This window comes from Eurosta solidaginis, chromosome 1, assembly GCF_040869045.1.
Source record: "Eurosta solidaginis isolate ZX-2024a chromosome 1, ASM4086904v1, whole genome shotgun sequence".
NCBI lineage: Eukaryota > Metazoa > Arthropoda > Insecta > Diptera > Tephritidae > Eurosta > Eurosta solidaginis.
In genome coordinates, this window is record NC_090319.1 from 374555479 (window position 1) to 374574134 (window position 18656).

The window sequence follows — 18656 nt, forward strand, 5'->3', positions numbered from 1 at the left end:
CCGAATTTCCAGTTGATCCAATGATGGGTAAAATGCTGTTGGTGAGTGAGAAATAGTTTGGAAAAATTGCATTCCGAGTTTGAAATGTAACTAACTAATGCGTATAATTTAGTTTGATTGCATACTCGGAATTCCATACATTGTAAACAGGATTATTAAATTTGAATTCCGTAATTTTAGGTACAAATATTCCGAAGAATTGGTATCAATTGGTGTGATGCTTTCTATGAATAGCGCAACATTCTATCGTCTAAAAGATAAAATCATAAATACCGATACAGCTCGTAAGAACTTCAATCACATGCATGGTGATCATTTGAGTTTGTTGCAAGTCTATAATAAATGGCTTGATACAGATTATAGCACGCAATGGTGCTAAATTATATTCAATATCGTTTATCCATTTAAAGAGGATCTAATAGCTGCAGTAAAAGAGCAACAAGTAAAATACAGCACAATTTGAAAAAGTAAAAACTTAATATATCATATTTTCAGATTTTAAAAGCTGTGGTTGGTTTTACAAATCTGTTTTACACAACCTAGACGTGTAGCTGCCATGTGGGTTGCAGCGCCTGTAGCTCAGAAATGGGCGAGGAATTGGAAAATGAAGTTGGCTACAGTACGATCACAAAATCGGTATGTGTTGCTCGATCTTATACCCATCTTTTGCATGTGACTGTTCAGTCTACAGGGTCCTGTAAGAATAGCTGTTAGGATTCTTAAGTTATCTTTCGAGAGGCCTATTAATTTCCTATACACTTTTAATAACCAATTTAATTTTTACAGAACACAGAATTGAAGGACACCATCCGAATAGCACCGGATCAGTTTCATTTCGAATTGGTGGAGGCAATAAGGCACGAGATCAACCGAAAATTGGCCAATAAAGTAAGTTCAGTCTATGTGTATTTGTATGTGAAATTACTAAACTTGCATTGTATTGTTACGAATATTAGGAAAACTAAGGAGTGCTGCCAGCTCTAAGCCGATCTAAGCAGTGACATGAATGCACATCAATAATTCAATCATCATGTATCTACATAAACGAAACAATAACTGCGTCTACATATATGTACCATGTACGTGTACGAGCAGCAGAGAGTCAATGCACAAATACATGCATATATCTGAGATACTCCTATAAGTATGCAATGAGAAAAACTATAAAATTGTGCAATTGTAGTTACAGCTGAGAAGTTTGAGAGCTACTGGACTAGTAGTTTCTGGAAGCGTCTAGAAGATGCGAACGAGGAAACCAAAGAGTATAAAAGGCGACAGATGTAGAGGCGCTGTAATTCAGTTTGATTTGAGTTGTCAATCAGTTTCGATTAAGACGATATCTAGCGAGCAATAGCAGTATTATTTTGAATAGTAGAGTTTCATTTGAACTATCAATCAGTTTGGTTGTTAAGCAAGTTATTCGTTGCAAAGTATAAGTGTTATTGTGAAGTACTTTAATAAAGGCCATTTTTCCATTATTCAAAATTGGAGTTATTTATTCAACAATTTAGCGATACGAACGTTGGCAGAAGATTGCAAATAAGAGGATTTGCAAGTAAATTCGTTACAGTATAGTAACAGGTTTTATTAAATTTGGGTCTCTGCATTGCGCTCAAAGATATCGTATCGCTTAAAGATTTAATAATCATACAGGGGGATGGCGCTTCCCATACATACATACCCTTAGATTCTTTGATGATATATTAATACCGCCATCTGCATTACAGCATCCTACCCGGTTCGAGGAAGCTGAACAAGCTTGGGTATGGGAATATTCACTAGAGGATGGTGCTAAGCATGATTTATTCGTGGATATAGGAGAACCAATCAAATTTCGTGTTTTACGTGAAATTTTCAAACAAAATTTACCAATTTTACCACCAAAAAATAGACACACGACAATCAGGTTCAGCAGCGGGTGCATCCGCCTGACAACCAGTATCTACACAACAAACAGAAATAAAGACTCCATACCGGATAGTGGTCTTTATAAAAAGATGTAGATATATTATTAATCATATCATATATCAAATTTATTTTAGGCTTCTATTAATAATTATATTATATAATTATAAAATATTAATTCATATTGCATATTTATTCCGAAATCTTCAGGAGATAAATGCACTTCACATATGCATGCTGCTTTGAGATTCACTACGTCCTTTCGGCGGCTAAAATGAAGCCATTTCTTAGTCACTGCATCCGTTGGAAAATGGAAAAATCTCCATTTGTTTTCACTGGTTTTCTTGTTGTTGTTGTTACACACAAACACAGCACAACGCATTATTAATATAATTATTTAATTAAAATCCTCACAAATAACACCAAATATGTGTATACAAACACGCGGGTAAATAAAAAGGCTCAACCCATACGTCATCAAAAACAGCTGATCTAATTTTTCCATGCACATTGCGTAATCTTGGAGATTTGTGACAAGAAACTCTCCTCGCGTTAAGGGCTCATTACTCATACTTAGCATAGACTTAACTTGACTTGAGAACTGTCACTTACAGTTCTGTTAAATGAACATTGCATGTTACTGATTACTCAAAACTTAGCAACACTCAAGTCAAGTCAAGTCTATGCTAAGTATCAGTAATGGGACCTTTAGAAGTCTGTTGAATTTTGATTTTCTATGTAAGTTCTAAGTGACGTTTACATTTTGAGATGTCATTTGTTTGTTTCCATTTCATTTTGACATTTTCTCATACAAATTGATATTTATTTTTGTTTTATTTATTAATTTTTACACTCATAAATTAATTGTATTACTCAAAGTTAACTTTGTTTAAAAACCACCACTTTTTGTAGCAAATATTTCACAATAAAATGACAGCTAATTATGATGCCAGATTGTATGCGCTAAGTGGAGTATAATCGTGGCTAAGTTAACAAGTTTACGCCAAGTCAAGTCAAGTCTATCCTAAAGGCTACATTACTGATACTTAGCATAGACTTGACTTGGCTTGCGAACTGTCACTTACAGTTCTGTTAAATGAACATTGCATGTTACTGATTACTCAAAACTTAACTTGACTTAGAAGTCTGTTGAATTTTGATTTTCTATGTAAGTTCTAAGTGACGTTTACATTTTGAGATGCCATTTGTTTGTTTCCATTTCATTTTGACATTTTGTCATACAAATTGACATTTATTTAAAAATAAATTTCAATGCTGATTATGATGCCAGATTTTATGCGCCAAGTGGAGTATAATCGTGGCTAAGTTGCCAAGTTTACGCCAAGTCAAGTCAAGTCTATGCTAAGTATCAGTAATGGGGGCTTAAGTATCAGTAATGGGCCCTTTATCCATATGGATCAATTTGTTGTTGAATTTGCATGTAATTTCTATCCGTATCTGGATCATGCTTCATTGGAACGCAACATCTGATACATACATTAAATTCAGATTTTTTTATTAACTACACAAACAATTAAATTTGATAAATACAATTTGTTATAATTAAAATTATTAGCCAAATATTTCATATACTAAATGTCGGTAAGGGTGTATCTGTTATAGTCGATAATATAGTTTCAATGGTTGGTGTCTTTGATTTTAGAATGGATCACAATTATGCCAGGTTTTCAGTGCAAAAGTCTAATCTCCGGTTAAAGTTGAGTAAGTTTAACCATGCCACTACTTAAGATACGCAGTAAAATTGTGTGCGATCTAACAAAGTTGCGAGGTTAAACTCTGCTCAACTTCAACCGGAGTTTAAACCCGTACCTCTCACTGAAAAACTGGGTATTAGTTTCTGTAATAACTCACCTGTTATACTATGCGTACACAATAATGAGTCATACAAATACGTTAATAAAGTATATTTAATTGTAGTTGAATGTTGCACAAATATTATGGGCTCGTAGCCAATGGGTTCACAACCATACACCGGTAATTCATATATTCAACTAACTAGGTAACTAACAACTACTCGCTGGTCTTCATCAAACGTCATCCACTGTCATGAGTGCACGCACACACACATACAGGTCTATACATCTCTCCCTTATTTTTGAGTCTCCTTTCCAGCTGTGAATTTGAGGCAGTGGGAATTGTTGATGATGAAACTGTTACAGCCTTATGCGGTAGGTGTTGCTGACGACGCCTCGCTTTGTGGAACCATGTCACTTGCGACCTTCGTTGGTACTGTTGTCGTGGTAGCAGACGGTGTAGCTAATTCTGCGGCGTTTTGGTGTTCTCCTGAAACAGAAGGATTAGCGTTTTTGGTAACCGGCAGTCTTTTGATATGGCTTATGTTTCTTCTCAACGACTTCCCATTCGCCGCTATCGTCACTTCGTTTCCATTTACTTCCTTTACTACATACTCCGTTGGATCGAACGTTGGTGTGAGTTTGTGTGGGAATATAACATTTCGTAAAACCACTTTATCTGCCACTTCAATATCAGGTTCTTTCGCTCCGCGCTTCGTATCTGCCTTCCCTTTCCCCTTCCACTTGTTGATCATGTCTAAATCTCTGGCCGCTGAATACAGCATATCGCCTGTCAAGTCTTGTATCCCCGGGATCTTATCTCTGATAACGCGACTGAACATAAGTTCAGATGGTGATGTCCCAGTTGTACCGTGAGGGGTAACATTATACATAAGCGTAAAGTCCTGATTTTCCTTCTTGTAGTCTCTTTTGTTGTTGTGTGTTATTATTAAACGTTTTACTAACGAGCGGTTCATATTCTCGACCTCTCCATTAGCCTGCGGCCAGTGTGGAGGGGTTGTGATTAGTTCCATGTTGTGGGTTTGACAGAAACTTTTAAACTCCGCACTCACAAACTGCCGGCCGTTGTCCGCTCTTAATGAATTTGGTATCCCCAACCGACTAAAAATTTCTCGCAAAATGGAAATTATGACTTCAGATGTAATTCTTTTAGTGAACTTGACTTCTTGATATCGGGAATAATAGTCGATCAATACCAATACGTATTCATCATTTGGGAGTGGACCGAGAAGATCAGTGGCCACGCATTGCCATGGTCCATTCGGAAACGAGTGCCTTTGCATTGGTGCTGGTTTATTTGGCTGACAAACTAGTAAGCAATTTACGCATCTTTTCACAAATGATTCCGCATCTCTCTATTAATGGCCACCACACTTTGGACCGCAATATTCTCTTTGCCTGGCCGATATGTGACCTTAAATTTGAAAGGCTGTAACTTAAGGAGCCACCTTTCTATCCTAGCCGGTGGTTTCGACGTCGGCTTGAAGATTGTCTCTAGTGGCTTATGGTCAGTGACTAGCTCGAATTCTAACCCCATCAGGTAATAGTAATACCTCTCGACTGCCCAAACCAGTGCCAGACTCTCTTTTTCCGTTTGAGAGTATCGCTTCTCTGTGTCTGAAAGACTTTTACTTGCGAATGATATGACTTGGGCCTCGCCAGCGAGATCGGTTTGCAACTATACCGCGCCTAGCGCAACTGGACTAGCGTCCGCTATGACCCGCGTTTTTTTGTTAGGGTCAAAATATGCCAACTTAGGTATCTCAGAGAGAGCGAGTTTTAGTTTGTTGAACGCATCTTTTGGGGTTCATCCCAAGTGAACCTGCAATTTAGCTTCAGTAAACCCCTTAACGATTCAGTCGTGCTAGCGAGATCGGGGATGAATTTGCCTACGTACGTTACCAACCCTAAGAAGCTTCTCAGCTCTTCCTTTGATTGTGGTGCCCGAAAATCCCTGATCGTCTGGACTTTACTAGGATCTGGTGCGATGCCCTCATCGGATAGCAAATGGCCAAGAAACTTGAGTTGCCTTACCTTCCACACACATTTCGCTTCATTCAGTAGGAGATTGTTGTTTTTGAATATGTCTACCACTTTTTTGACAGCTTCATCGTGTTCTTGCTCTGTTCTTCCGAATATGATGATATCATCTATGTAATTTAGTGCGTTTTTGCACGAGCATAAAAGCTTTTCTATCACGCGTTGAAATATTTCAGGAGCTAAGTTTATTCCAAACATCAGCCTCTTGTACTGACAGACGCCCTTGTGTGAGATAAACGTAGTGATGTGGCGGCTGGACTCGTCCAACTCTAACTGTTGGTATGCCCATTTCAGGTCAATTCTTGAAAAGAACTTGGCTCCTCTTAGTTTGGGGCTCCTCAAATGTGGGGAGTGGATAATTCTCACGTAATACGTAAATACGGCTTGCGCATATCGATGCACAGTCTCATTTCGCCCCCTTCTTTGACGACAATCACTATTGGTGAAATCCACGACGTGGGTCCCGACACCGGCTCAATTATATCCAATGCAAGCATTTGGTCTATTTTATCTTCGACCCTCTTCTCCAAAGCCACAGGGACTCGTCGCATTGCCTGTTGTACCGGCTTAACATCTGGATTTATTGATAATTTAATTACTCTATCTACGCGATTTACGTTTGTTCCCAGCCTCAGTGCTCCTAGCTTCGTTGCCGTGTCGCGCCCTAATAGTGACTGACATCCATTTTCGATCACGTACATTACGTATTCCTATCGGTGCTTCAAATACTCGCAGGACATTAAGTGTTTGATTCGACGCATAAGCTTTGAAATGATTGGACGAGTCTTTTCGTTCATTCCATAGAACTGCTGCATTGTTCTTTAACAATTTAAAATCATTTTCACTAACCAAGTTGAATCGCGTACCCGAGTCAATAATCATTGGTATGTCACAACCCCCAATGTCACAACTCAGGTTTTCATTATCAGACGCGTCATTTGTAATCTTGAAGCAATTCAGCTCTCGAACTTCTTCTTCCGGTTCGCTTTCTTCCTCCACATTACGCACCTTAAACGCCCCTGATGACCGCTTTTTGGGTGAACTATGTCCACTGCTGTTGAGTTTGCGCTTTTTGGTCTAGCATTTTCTTGCGAAATGTCCCACCAGACCACATTTGTTGCATTTTAGGAATCTCGCTGGACATTTCAAGTCCTTATTCCCGTGACCTTTTTGACCGCATCTCATACACTCGTCCACATAATGTCTCCCTCCGGATGTTTTGGCTGAAATCCTGTTGACTTTTTCTTCGCTTGATTTTGTGAACATGGACCCCGATTGTTTACTGATTTGCTCGTAAATTTGACAGGACTCGATTATTTCATTCAGAATCTGTTCCTTTTCGAGCAGTTTCCTTTTAAGGTCAACAGGGGCCCAAGAGTCAATAATTTTGCCTTTCACGCAAATTTCGACAATTTCCGAAGCCGTTTTCCCAAACTCGCACTTTATTAAGTATTTATTAAAATTCTCGCCCTCGCTAGGGGACAGATTGCGGAACAGATGCCTCTCAAAAGTCTAGTTACGCTTTGGTGAAAAATATTCGTCCAGCTTATCTACCAGTACTTTGAAAACATTTGTCTTCCCATCGGATTCAACCAAAGCACCCGGAATATTAAATGCCACTTCCTGTAGCTGTGGACCGCCCAAATGTAACAATTTGTTCTTTTTCTTTATTTCATTTATATCTTCTGCCTGAAGGTATAAAGAGAAGGACCTATGCTACTTTTCCCATTCTGATCGTATCAGCGCTCTATCAATATTATCGCACAGAAACGGGCGAATTTCTGTCATTTTGTACAATTAAATGTACTGCTTTAAATATATCTGAAATCAAATAATTAAGTTAGGCTTTTATATGCCCAATTAAATGCGCAAATTTTCTTCCTATGGGTTGCCTCCCACTCGGTTCGTTTGTAACCACTGCAGTGTCTTTAACGCCTGCACCTCTGACAAAATTCAATTCGTCACCTCCGATTCGTGTCTGCTCTAGACAAAATTTAATTCGTCACTTGCAGTCTGAAATCAGGTAATTAGATCTGCTTTGATTATTTCTGATATGCACAATTGAATATGCTAATTCAAGTTTATTTACTCTACCTTCGATTTGTTTCTTTCGGTTATCGTATCTATTTATCAATAGCACAATTTAATGTGTCTCAGCTCTAGCGAAATATCTGTAACGAAACATTTTCTCGTTATCAATACTGCAAATTCAGCGAGTACGTATTCGTCTGAGCAGAACCCACAAAAGAAAATGGGTGACACTGCCGCCACTTTCAATTGTGAAAATCTAATTTTTATTTTCAATCTTTCGATCCCATCCTCGTCGCCGCTGTAATAACTCACCTGTTATACTATGCGTACACAATAATGAGTCACACAAATACGTTAATAAAGTATATTTAATTGTAGTTGAATGTTGCACAAATATTATGGGCTCGTAGCCAATGGGTTCACAACCATACACCGGTAATTCATATATTCAACTAACTAGGTAACTAACAACTACTCGCTGGTCTTCATCACACATACAGGTCTATACAGTTTCTATAAATTTTCGATGTTTTATTTATTGATTTATAATTTTATGACGTAACCCTTCCCGGGACAATTGTGGTCAACTGCCTGTTAGGATGTTCAATATGGCTACTTTTTAGCATTTTGGCAGCGTTTTGACAAGGTGTTCAATATGGCGGCGCATAAGGCCGGCTATCTTAAGCGGGTGATAGAAAGAGATACAGAATGAGACAGCGATAGTCAATTAAAAATCCGGTGAACCATTCTATTTGTATTTTTGACGTCTATGCAGAAGTTATCTCACTTATCTTATTCACAATGCCCGGGACAAAAAGAAAGCGGCCGAAATTTCACCAAAAAATTCGGTGGAGGAAAGAATGTTTCAAGTCCGGAACAGGCTTTTTTAGAGCGAAAACGCCGACCTGTCAACGGATGTCCAGAGAGTGCCTAGTGCTATGCACTCTTGAACATATGAAGCGCTGAAACACCCAAGGAAAATGCTGATCCCTCGGCAACGCGATTGGAAATTAAATGTACCTTATCCTCTCTATAAAAAAAAGGAGATCCTGCTCAAACTATTGTGAAATCAACCTTCCACACAGAATCGGTAAACGCCTTTGTCAGGACGCGCCCGGTGAACCCCGTTATCATTATGCAATATCCCACCCTTGCAGAAGAAGTAAGCACACTACCAAGGGAAACACGAGTCACCCTGGCCCACCTACATACGTAATGTATGTCGTGCATGTAATGTGTCCCCACATGACAACAACCATCTTTTCAATTGTAATGTGGAACCTACGTCTCTAACACCCATCTCCCCATGGTCCGCCCCTGTTGAAACAACCAGTTTCCTTGGACTCCCGTTAGAGGATTTTGATGAGAATTTGTGAGTGGTCGTTTCCATTGAATGGGGCGAAGCACTGTTAATACAATCAACCTTCTTAGTATCGCACACAAAAAGCAGATGCCTATATTCATGCGCGGTTCCAGGGGAGGGGGAACTTTTTTTTGTATTGACTGTAATGAAGTATATAATACAAATCGACATAGTAGTTTTTTGTCACAAAACGGATTTTTACTAATTTTTAATTTTTCTTGCGCCATTATTGAATGGCCAAACCCCTTAAGCGGATAAGCGACAATTGGGCAAGTAGGGAAGACAACAGATTGAAATCGGAAGTTTTACCTAGAGAGAGAAATACCTTTATCGATGGGGAGAGGGATTGAGGAGCTGTAGAAATTAATTTCGGGCTCCTAGTCTGCCAGTGTAATTTGGTTATGTAATAAAACAACAATCATTTGTTACGATATAACGTCCTGGAGATTTAGGGTGACCTCCGCCAGCTTGTGGCGAGTTTTTTTCTTTATATTTTTTGGGGGAGGGGGAAATGGTTTTTGTGGTGATATTGTTTTTTTAAGACTCACGAGACTACCTTTACCTTTCAATTACCAGGTGTCTTGTCCCTTCTACTCTCCTTTGCTGTTGGGCGAAGTGCTCGCATTCGAAAGTGTGTTGTACACCCTTTAAAAACTGGTAGTATATGAATTTCTGGATTTCAACCTCCCCCATTGCGTGGAGATATTTACGGAAGTAACAGTGTTCAGTCAAAAACTGGCTAAGGCAGAATTCGATCTCTCCATGTGGTCGCTTCAACAATGGGTTCAGCTGCTGCTTCACTATTGTGGACTACGACAGATCTGTTCTTCTCCGATATCGTATATTCTCTAGCCAGAATATATATAGACATGGTTCCCCAACGTGCAGGACATATTCTGCGTTGGACCGAGGTGAAGGTGACTCTATACTTCCGGTGTTTCATTGCATCCGCCGAAAATTCTGCATTGTGTAGGAACATAGAATCCGAGGCTAGTTCAAGCTGGGTTTTGCTATAATACTACTCAGATTGGTTATAGTGTGCGCATTCATTTCACAAGCTCCTCGAATGTCCTCTGTGAAGTTATCATCCAGCCTTACCCCCTAAGATTTCTTTGGGTGCGTGCTTCTATTAGCCGGTCCCTGATCGTCATATTAATCATAGTGGAGATCCGCTTTTTCTCCAGAATGACGATCTTCGTTATTTGCCGTTGATAGATGAGGACGCTGATCACAAATGCTGTACCACCTTGCGGTTTCGTGCTATTACTTGTGAGGATATTTGGGCCAAGTTTCCGTTACGATTTCCGTCATGCTACTTTCAAATTGTTCGTACTATGAGTTTTTTGCCGACTCCGAATGGCATCTGCAAGCAGATGAATTTTCGCTGAGAAGCTTATCATGGAGGAAAAGTACTCGGCTGGCAGTGTATTAAGTATACTTGTATGCCAACATACATACATATGTACATATACGCAAAGTTGATGTACCGACATTGTATTCCAATTTAATCCCATATTTTCACATGTACTTGATAAACTTCACTGACCCCAGCAACTAACATAAACGATAAACTTATTTGATTCATATTTTTGCTTTGCACAAATCACCTCTTTGTTCTTCCGCTTTGATGCAAAAGAATGCGGTCAACTCCAAATGACGCTGCGTCAAGAATTAGGAATGATGACGACTTTCGCACATTCTTTGCAATCTTTTTATATATACATATTTATTGCTGAATGCAAGATGGATAATGCAAGGCCGAAACAAGCGCAGGGCCTACGCCCGCTTCTGCTACTGTTGCCCATTCTTGTTGCTGTTGCAACTACGAAGTGTGTAACAACAACATCTTCACAATTCATCTGTGCCAACCGAAGGAAGCGTAGTATGCGCACAGACGCAAATATTTTAGCATAGCGCGCGCTCAAGTAGTAAGCAAAAATCAACAATAAAGTGAGCGAATGAGTACAAAATCGTGTACAAGGCGCGCGCACACACGACGAGAGTACATGCCATACGCGAGATAGCGATCGCGAACTTCAACTAAATACAACAGTAGCTAACGAGCAACGTAAGCAGCAGTGGCCCCCAAAATAAGCACAGACCCAATTTATTTAGATAGAAGGAAAAAACGCGAGCGCAACAAACAAATCAAATTCAAATTAGAATTAAAAACAAGAACAACAAGTGACCGCGCAGCGGGCGTAATACGGGGTGGTACACAACACAATGCAACAAACATACAAATTGAAATGAACGGCATGTAAAGTGAGGTGGAAGAAAGGTGTTTAGCCTAGCGCACATGTATGGATATGTTCGTGTGTGTGTGTGTCTGGTTGCTGGCCCACTCAAGTGAGCGCCCCAAAAGTATTCTCGCGACGCGCGCTCTAAAATAGTTTTTTTTGTTTGTTTTTTTTTTTTGTTTTTTTTTTGGATTTCGCCTACATACGCTAAACAATGATGTGCTCTTTTCATTTGCGTTTTGAAGACGAGTAAACAGTTTGGCGTGAAACGGTTTTCAGCTTGTGGCGGGCGTGATTGAATTCTGATTTTAATATAAAATTTATACGAAAAGTAACGACGTACCTGCACATGAATTAGTACTAAAAAGTTTTATTGAATGTATTCTGTTTAAACAATAATAAAAAATAAAAAAACAGAAAAAGGTTACACAAGAACTATATAAAAGAGATCCGCAGGTAGAAGGGGAGTTCCGATCCGCATTGTTGGGAATATGTGTCAAAATAGTATAATTTTCGGAATAAGCTTACTGAGGTAGAAAACAAAACAATGACGAAAGGAAATGAATTGAAATCTAACAAATAAAGTGCACAAAGTGAAAAATAAACAAATACCTCTGTGTTTACATATGTTTGCGTGTGTGTGTGTGTTTACACTCACGCTCAGAATCAAAAATTAAAAGTATGGAATGTTTTTGATTTATGGGTAAACAAAAATTAGGTGCGTATGATATTTATAAACTTTGTGTGAAAAATTCATAATTTTTTTTTAACTTTATATACTTTTTAAGTTGTTAGTATTATTAAGTACCTAGGCAATAGAAATTTGCTAGGCGTTTACCGTTTCACCGAAGTGGCCAGATCAACTTAAGGTTCTTTTGATACTCAAGTGGGCGTGGTGCATTATGTTAGAAGAGTTTCTAATATAGTACATTATTCCTGTACTAAATTTGATCTAAATCGGATGGGGAAATATATATAAATATGTAAATAATTAAGGCTGGGTGGCAACCTCACTGAAAGATATTTTCATTGAAGTACCACGTAAATTTTCTTACGTTTGAAACCCATATTGGGATATTTTTTTATATTTATTATATATATGAAAATTTTCAATTGTGTGGCAACCTTGTTAAAATATCTTCACGTGGTCAAAATTTTTTCAAATTGGCGCTGTTCTGTTGTAAAAACCTCATCTGCGTCAATCTGCGGCGCCCTTTCCTTATAAATAGCGGATATACAAAGGTATACCTTATGATCAGGACCTTAGGTGGTGTAGTGTAATCCTTACAAGAGGTTGCACGCGCAATTTACAGCTTCTCCAACTCAATTACACAACTTACCTAACCTTAGCGAACCCTGTTTATTTAGCAGCGAGGCTCTGGCGATCCCAAGTACCTCACGTAAGGAAGGAGTTGGATAACCTAGAATTTTGAAGTTGTACAAATTGTTCACGCAATGGTCGGACTAGTACCTTAATGGTGCTATTTTCCGGAACGTACGGGATCAATGCCCTCAATATCTGCAAAGGGCCGTTAACATCGATAAAACTCTCCAGAAACTTCGGGGAGTCTCCTTATCTCTAAAAGAAAAATAGAAGAAGGGCATACATGAGGACTTCCTACACTTCCACTCGGAGTAATTTTTGCTTCTTATGAATGCTTTCGGTGAGTGCCAGGTGGAAGCACAAAGCATAGTCAAACCAGATACTTCCAGTTAGTCTTCATTTAACCACTTGCTTTCCCACCTAAACTTAAGTAGGAGCGAAAGGCCCGCTTCCCTTATATTTTTCGTAAAACCATTAGCGTACAAATGTCCCTGCAGCGAATCGTGTTCCGAACTAGCGAAGAGCTTTTGTTTTAGGAAATGGTACTGCTTCAAATTCTGTTCACTTGCAGAACTTTCAACTGACACTTCTAACTGTGCGATGTCCTACGAAATGAGCATTGTCCTTTTTTGTAGATCTTTTAAAAGCATTCTTAACTGGTTCAGGCGATTTTAGATAAGCGCTGCCTTTGTTTGAATTATTGAAATACATATAGCTCAGATTTAAGCGCTGTTAGTAAGAAGGAGGCTACCAATAGTCTCCGTCTGCATCCGATTAGCACGAGTTCCGGCCAGTAAACCTCTAGTGCGGAGCTGTCGCTTTGCTTTGTTGCAGGGATGATTCGTCTTGTCCACATTTTGAACATAGGCAAAGAAACTGATTACATGGCTCCTATTACACCTGATATTGACAGCTTCTGCTGTGGGAGCTTGTTGGTATGCGCATTTTTCCAAGCATCATTGCAATAGATGACTTTAGAAGACGCCTTTAAGCACCCTCACTGCATATTTGAAAATGAGGAAAGCTATAGGAAACTTGAGATCCCACAATCATCCCAGTTAGTCCATAAAGCCTTAATTGAAGTTTAGCTTTTCTTGAGGTGCGCTGCTCACTGCGCTTGATAGTCTCAGGTTTGCTCTCCTTTGTATATCACAGAACTTTAGTTGACTGACGAATGAAGGGCAGTGTCGAGAGAACATGTTATGACTCTAAGAGTCTTCGTGGGCAAATTTCTCAGGAAGATTTGCAGTCATCACATATATGACTGCGGTGAGTATCGAAGTATATTTAGTAACGATATTTATGAGTATAAGAGTTTCGGTGGCTCGGTCATTGTATACGAATGAAAAAATACTCCTATCGACATCCGTAATTGAAAGCAGAGGAAGGGAGACAACTTAAGTGATTTTCGCAGAGCTAAGTCGAGAAAGACTTGATCCCATTTGGTGCTACCATTTGACGTCAATTATAGTTAGACAGGGATAGCTGGGCTATCAAGCACCAACCAAAGTTTGTTTTATTTTTGCCAACTAGAAAAGTTAACAAACCAGATAACATAATACCAAACATTCCTCATTCAAAATCTTTTCGATATACAGTGGGTCATCGTGATCTTTACTGACAATAGTGCCTACGTATCGATGGATATCGATAACAGTCAATCATAATATACCATGTAATTCACAATGAGTTTTCAAATATTTTAGAAAAAATCGATTTATCTTTTAAAATGTCACTACATTTTAAATTAGTGCTTGTAGAAAGCGACATATAACGTCAACTGTCGATCAACATCAACTAAATATGTACGTTGAGTCAAACGTAAAAATATCCTTAAAGACAGAAAAAATACAAAAAAAAAAAACTAACAAAATATTTACAGACCACTTTTTTCTGAAAGTGCTACTAAAAACATTCCCCAGCTGAAATTATAACAACAACTATTGAGTATGTGAAAATAAATTCAACACATAAGCAAAATAAATAAAATCTCAGTACGAAAATTGTTACGCGTTACGCATACGCAATGGGCGACGCGCATGCGCAAACGCATACGAATGCGCAGCACATCAATTGCGATCTTGCCGCCAATATCGTTAGCGTCGCGAATTCAATTTCTACGTTGGAATTCAAATACGCACTTGTCATTGTTGTTTTTTTTTTCAAGAACAATGTCTAGTTGTTTAGGTTGCAAAACAAATATTCTGTTGCTAATATCGTGTTAATCCGCATGTTTTCGCCACCACAAACAATGCGCGTAACAGCAACAACAATAGTAACACAACAACAACAACAATAGCAATACAACAACAATAAATTCATTGGCAACTATAAAAAATGTGAAACAATAAAAAAAAAGAATATTAACAACGATTTGCTTATAATCAAGCACTTGTACTCATACATCTGCGCAGGAAAAAATTGCAGCGAAAATGATTTGCAAATTTTAAGAGTTATAATTTTCTTTTAGATATTTTCAAGATTTGGAAAAAAAATTTTAATGAATTGTATATTCGATTTTTTTTAAATCCCCAGAAAGTTTACAAATTTGTAATAAAATAAAAAAAAAAAAATATTACAAAAATGAACAAGCGCTCTTGTAGTCCAACTCATATCACAAAGTACAAGTTTGAAGCCTCTCCAAATTCGTATGATTTTTTTGCAATAATTTTCTTTTATATAAACTTATTGAAATAAAATTTCAAAAATTTAAAATAAAAATTTGAAATTTTCAAAGTCCATCGAAAGTGGTAGACATAGCCTTCGGTTTACAATTCTTATTCAAAAAGTCTTTCACGATTCCCAATAAATATTTGGAAATTTTCATAAATATTTAAAAAAAATTAATAAAATAAAAATTTGGAATTTTAAAACTTTTCTTATTTTTAGATTTTTTTGAAGTCGTTTTCGAAATTGGTAAGCACAGCTTTTGTTTAATGGTTCTTATCTTACCAGCTTCCATAATTAAAAATTAACTTTGAAAATTTTCATGTAGGTTTTTTTTTACTTTTCGAATTTTCAAGTTTTCTCGAAAACGTTTTCGAAATCGACTAACATAGATTTTATCACACAGTTCATACTCAAAAAGGTTCCCTAAGGTTTTAAATAAAAACTTTGAAATTAATTTTAAATATTTTCAAATTTGTTTTACATAACTTAAAAATTTTTTCGAAATTGCTTTCAAATTAATTTCACATAACTTTCATCTTACAACTAGTTCTCAAAAAATTTTATGAAATTCTAATTACAAATTTGGAAATTTTTATGATTTTTAAAAACTAAAAATTTTCGATATGTTGAAAAAAATTTGGATATTTTTAAGGGGATAATAAGAAATTTAAAATTTTCATGAAAATATTATCGAAGTTCGTTAACATGTGTTGTACAATTGTCACGTGTAACGATTTTTCTTAAAAATCCAATTAAAAATTTTGAAATTTTCATAGAGATCGTTAAAAACCTTAAGAATTTTAAAACTGTTTCGCAAACTTTTTCAAATTTAGCTAATATAGCTTTTCTTATATAATTCATTATCAAAAAGTTTCTTTAAACTACTAACCAAAAATTTGGAAATTTTCATAAAGACCTTTAAACTCGTTAGTTTTAAAATTTCTTCGAAAATTTTTTTGAAATTGGTAACATAGCTTTTGCATATAATTCATTCTCAAACATTTTTCTAAAACTCTAATTAAAAATTTGGAAATTTTCATGAAGATTTCGGGTTTCCAATATTTTTTAGAAAATGTTTTGAAATTGTAGCACATTTTCAAATTTTTCCAAACGAAAATAAAACAATGAAGAAAATAACCGGTAAAATTTGCAAACATCCTGCTGCTTTTCTAGTCGCGGGTGTAGTTGTGCATATGCGTTCCTATAAATATTTAATTTTGCATATCTTATTCTTTTCGTTTCTTTTTTATTGGCTTTTATTGTCATTTATCGATTTGGCGACACATAATTAATATTCCAAGCATTTATTTTAGAATGCGATGCCCAGCGTTCTGGCTACTAAACGGCTTGCTGTTGCTATTTCATATGCTGTTGTTGTTTTTTTTTTATATTTTTCCCAAGTAATTTTTTTGAAACTTTGTAAGTTTTTCAGTTGTTGTTGTTGTTGGTGCTCAAATAGCAGGGGTGGAGATGGCTGGGACGTTAACTCGATGCACAGTGTGTAAATTTCTCAAATAAAAAGGTATTTTCCTTTATGTTATTGATTAATAGAACCATATATACACATATCTACGAATGTATGTTTTTATGCAGTATTTTTTGGTTTGTATAGATAACAGGCTTAAATACGTACCTTGGTTCGCACCAAGAGAGTAAAACATAACACATTTGTGGAATTCAAAAATGTAATTTCAATTATTGATTGGACCTCGATCTAATCCACATGCCAAATATAATCGCTCTAGGTCGAACAGATTGAGAGTTGTAGCAGAAAATGTTTCTAGGTGGAAAGGAGTAAGGCAATGATAAAGAAATAGACCACGAAGCAGTGCCGAGTTCCGATATACATAGTAGCGAAAGGGCAACTGAAACAATTTCAAAATGATTAGGATATAGTCTCAAAATTGCCATTGGATTTTCCTTAGATTAGTCCCGAAATGATATTGGGATAAATCCTGTAGATTCTTCTGGAAGGGTCCTCTAATATTCCCGAACACAATCATGAAATGGTACCGGAAAACCTGAAATTATGTCTAAAAAGTTTCGAAAAAGCCAATAAAAGAAAACGGATATAATCCCGAAATGTTTCGGAGGTAGTCCCGAACTTGTCACTAAAGTAATACCGAAATGATCACAAAAACAATGCCGCAATAGTTTCGAACTCATAACGAACTATCCCTAAAATGATTCGGAGATAGTGGAGAAATCTTCCGAAGTTAATTCTGAAATCATCCTGATACTATCTATAAAAAAATCCTACATGGTTCCGAAATGTCCACAAAAACTTACCCGGAATATTCCCGCGGGTATCTCGAAAACAGCACTGAATTATCCGGAGATATTTGTGAAATAATTCCGAAATTGACACTAGGGAATCCGGATGTAGACCCGAACTGATACGTAGGTAGTCCAGAAATAATCATGTTCCAATATCCTCCGTAAAACCAAAATGTATTTTTCCCGTGAGCTTAATAACATTGGTCAAGGTCAATATACTTAAAGTTGCAAACAAATATTAAATAGTAACTGCTTTTAGGGGCTTAGAACACCACTCAAGCCTCTTTAGAAAAAAATTACCAGTGAATCCTTTCTGGTTGTTGTATATGTGAGTGTCAGATTTAATCCAAATTCGCCAAGTCGCTGTGGAGTGGTTGAGGTACAAAAACATGCAAACGAATTCCACCAAATTCGGTTCAGCCGTTCATATTTCTCATGCAATTGCGGACGCCGTGGTGTGGTGATAGCGTGCTCCGCCTATCACACCAAAGATGCTGGGCCCCCGCCACGGGCAAAGCAACATCGAATATTTAGAAAAAAGCTTTTTCAATTAGGCAAAAAATTTTTTAAAACGGGTTCGCTCCTCCGCAGTGATTTGGCAAACACTCCGGGTGTATTTCTGCGACGAAAAGCCTCTCCGTGAAAACACATCTGCCTTGCAGGAAAAATTAATAAGAGCACGATGTAAATTGGAAAAGAAGCTCGGCCTCAAGTCTCTTCGGAGGTTATGGCGCCTTTCATTTTTTATTTATTTTATAACTGCTATTCATGCCTATTTCTGTTCCTATTTATATTCCTTTTCCTGTTACTAGTGCTATTATTATGTATATTCCTATTCTTAGACCTGTTCCTATTCCAATTCCTATTCCAATCTGGTAGATGGCATACTCACTTTTCCGAAACTTATTAAGCATATTATGTGAATTCAATGTTGAAATCTTGTAAGGATCGCTCGACGGATTTTGAATTTA

General features: G+C 37.3%; 1 protein-coding gene and 1 pseudogene across 1 annotated transcript in view; both read left to right on the forward strand.

Moving 5' to 3' along the window:
• The first annotated feature begins 585 nt into the window (after positions 1 to 585).
• On the forward strand, positions 586 to 2053 carry LOC137241278 (DNA-directed RNA polymerase III subunit RPC8-like; annotated as a pseudogene).
• A 9231-nt stretch (positions 2054 to 11284) lies between these two features.
• Positions 11285 to 18656, forward strand: part of stumps (DBB domain-containing protein stumps) — a 192887-nt gene continuing 185515 nt past the window's right edge. Inside the window, exon 1 of the mRNA XM_067763072.1 lies at positions 11285 to 12132. The gene's annotated coding sequence lies outside the window, so the exon portion shown is untranslated. The remainder of the gene's footprint in view (positions 12133 to 18656) is intronic.